Source organism: Tenebrio molitor, chromosome 3 (genome assembly GCF_963966145.1).
Source record: "Tenebrio molitor chromosome 3, icTenMoli1.1, whole genome shotgun sequence".
In the NCBI taxonomy this organism is placed as follows: Eukaryota; Metazoa; Arthropoda; class Insecta; order Coleoptera; family Tenebrionidae; genus Tenebrio; species Tenebrio molitor.
Window position 1 is genome coordinate 17,886,190 of NC_091048.1, and position 3,876 is coordinate 17,890,065.

The following is a 3,876-nucleotide window of genomic DNA, read 5'->3' on the forward strand; positions in this document are numbered from 1 at the left end:
TTCGGGGGAATGTAAAGCACCAGGACGTACACAGCACGATAATTAAAATTAATCTTGACTAGCAAAAGATCGATTCTGGACATAACATCACAGACCACTTCGCACCTCTCAGCATTAAATTCATTCCGGACTGCCAGCAACACTCCACCACCCCGCCTAGGCCCTTCCGGAACAGTAGTGCGATCATGTCTAAAGACTGTGAAGGTTGACAAATCAAACAATTCACTATCGCTGATGCCCTCATGGAGCCATGTTTCGGTAAGAGCTATGATGTTATAATGCGAAGCAGCAATCGTAGAGAGATAAAAATTGTGAGTTTTGGTTCCCAGCCCCCTAACATTTTGATAATAGCAAACTAGAGAACTGACTGTATGAGTTTCAGATGGGTTGTGGGAAAGTGAAACATCTCTCCCCCGATGATACGAATGCAGTGGTTGCTATTCGAGACTAAGGACCCTGCTTTTGAAAGTAGCAAGATGTGATTTGTAAGTTGTACACTTGGAATTATCCCATGCCGCATGGGTACAGTCAATGTCCGGATGCTCATCTCGAAGCGCCGAGCAGTTAATACACTTTAAAGTTGTGGATGTACAGTCCTTAACACAATGATGACCGGCACACCTGGGACAAATCGGTTCAGTCTGACGACATTGTCGCGAAAGGTGATGAAAGCCCGAGCAATTAAGGCAACGCCGAAGATCAACAGCATCCCACACTCTACAGTAATCGTACCCAATGAGAAGTTTACCCGCAGCCAAAATGTTACGATAAGACGCAACATCCACCTCCAACAACGCCTGATTAAGGGTGGTATTGTTGCGCAGCGGAGAAAACTTTTTCAGAACACAGTTAAAGTTTTTACTGAAGAGGGATTTGTTCTGACTCAATATATACTCTAGCAATTTGTCTTGGGATACAGAGGAATCAATGTGCGAAATTCTAACTCTCGGATGCAGCAGAGGCAGGTCCTTCACGTTATAACCTGACAATCTGTCAGATATCAAGCCCTTAATCCTGGTGGAATCTTCCAGACTATCACAAGTAATAATTACTCCACCACTTCGGTTCCCCTTAATATTAGAAATCGCTATCTTGGAAGCTATGGGGTCAATATTAGTAAGTAAATCTTTCTTGATATCGGAAACAGTCTGATTTTCATTTTTCGGTCTTAGAATGACAGATGACTTTATTATTAATTATCTCGACCATCCCGATGTATCACGCTTTTTAACATTTGTTAGCTTGTGAAGGAGAGTAAGGCCGTCTGGTTCTAGCTTTGCAAATTTTATAAAATCGTAGGGATCACGTTTTTTTGTAAACTCAGGTGTAACAATTCACTAACGTTCCTAAAAGAAAAAGGGCACCAAGTTTTAGCGTGGGTCTGTGGCTTTCACTTTTTATAAGCGCACTTCCTCATTTTTGATCCCCTTTTAATTATTCCGAGTGACGCTTTTGGTGTGATAAGTACCTAGTTATTGTTCAACACTTTAATCAAAATTTCAAAGTTTCCACTTTCCATCCCGGTAGCAACCAAATGTGTTTATATTTCAGGTGTCTCCGTGGGTTTTTCCTTAGCTAGGGATCTACTACATTTAGTCCCGGGGCGCCCCCCCTTGTCGATGAACCGGCTCTAATATGCTAGGGTCGACCGGACTATGTTTTTTTATTTTTATGTATGTGTTATTGGTTGTTACCACTTTTCCATCCCATTTTGAAGTGTGTTCTTAGATAGCTCTGTCAACAAATATTTGTCGCGTTTCTTTTTTTTGTTTGCTTTTTCCAGTTTGCTGTAAATGTAAATTCTCGACCTTACCGCGAGGGTCTCTCTCTGTCTGAGGGCTTTTGTTTTCCCCTAAAGTCGTAAGGATAGGTGCCACAGACCACCGGACCACACAAAGCCATTCGCTCCTTCTATAGCGTATCTGCCGCACATTGTACTTTCACTTGAAAAAAAAACATGCTAAAGTTCTCGTCTAGTGCTCGCTCTCGCTCGAAAGGTCCGAAGTAACTGCATTTTTTTTTGTAATGTACATGACCCTTCTGTTTTTCCTGGATTTTAGATTGTGTTGTTTATGAAATCAGTTTTGCTCAGTTTTCAATAACTGTCCCGTCCACGTTGTCACTTCGGACTTGTTCGTATTTTCAGGAGAGGTTTTAGCGGAGCCTCATTCGGAGGTTTAGGGGAATGGCCAGAGCTCACCATTTTCCTAGAGTTCTAAATGAGTAGTCTTCTCACATTTGGGGAGACTTGAGTGCCCTCTCCCGAGACGTTATTATTCATTAATACCGGCGTTAACAAAAATCATAACTTTGAATAAATAGCTGGTTAAAATTATCGTGTTGTTTTATTTGCACTCTTCTGTGTGGTTCACAAACCCTGTTGGAACGAATCTGGTAATGTTTAATTTGTATTAAAAAAAAAACACAACGTAGGGAAATTAACTAAGTACGATCACGCGCTCTTGGCCATTTTTTTTGAATTTCGCGGATTTTATTTTCATTGTGTATGTTGGTAAAAAAAAAATGAGATGGCCGCTTGGTGGGAAATTTGAATTACCCACTTGGTTCATCACAGTCCTTTTAGACAGTTTTCATTTGGGGAATGATAGTCCGAGATCTGGAGAATAGGGCGGGTGTTCCAGTAATTGGAACCCTAGATCCCGAATTGAATTCATGGCAAGCATTATCTTACAAAAACAACACACTTTCCGCTAACATGTCTCGTCTTTGTTCCTTGATTTTTTCTCGTAGCGTGGTTAGTAATTTAAAATAAGATGCTCCAGTTATTGTTTGGCTCCTTTCTAGATAATCTATAATAATTACTCCACAAATCGGCCCAAAAAACTGAAGCAAGAACTATTCCAGCTGATTTTTGCACTCGAAATTTCTTTGGTCTTGGGGAACCACGATGCTTCCATTCCATCGACTGCTGTTTTGTTTCTAGGTCGTAAAAATAAACCCAAGTTTCATCCATGGTCACAACACGACTCAAAAGTCAACATCTTCAAAACGGGTACAAACCGAGTACGATGCTTCCACTCATGCTCACTTTTGATCTGTATACTGCGATACTCCAATTTATCAATTTCCACAATTGCGGCCGACATGCTATCTTTCAAATTTAATTTTTCAGCAATGCTTCAACTTCTTGAAGTGAAGTTTAACAGCGACATTTTTCTAAATAACAATAAAATTGTTTGTTTCCATAGTAACAAGATTTTGTTTTGTAAACGGGAAACGACCGAGGCTAACTAGATATCAATACCACCTTGTACATTAATGTAGTCACATACGAGTTTATAATTTTTAAATTTAGCATCAACTAATAACATGGTTAGTGTTAAAATTATTATAATAATAATGACACAGGTAATACATACTATTCTTATTCTGGTGATATTTTTCATAAATATGCGCAATAATTCAACTAAAGCTGCTTCCACTGAATTATTATCGAAAATCTGTTAGTTACAATATCAATACCTACTATGATAAAGTCAATAACAAATATAAATAAAACTAAATCATTTTTGAGCGGCTATGTTACTTAGTTCAAGTTTAAAATTGAATACAATAGGTACTAAAAAAATTGTTAATAATTAATTTTTGTATTATAGTTGGATTACACATTTTGTTTGTTTAAAATTTTATTTTGTACAATACTTGAATAAAATTATATTTAAGATTCTCTTTATGCAACCCATAATACACGCCTGAAATTAATGAAATTATCTTATTTACAACTTATTTCAATGACGCTTAAAGTATGTTCTATAAATTAAAATGACTTAATTTATATTTCGAATTAACAATTTTCTTCAGATGCAGAAGCATTTTTATTAGGAGTTGATTTATTAAGGTAGAGAAATAATAACG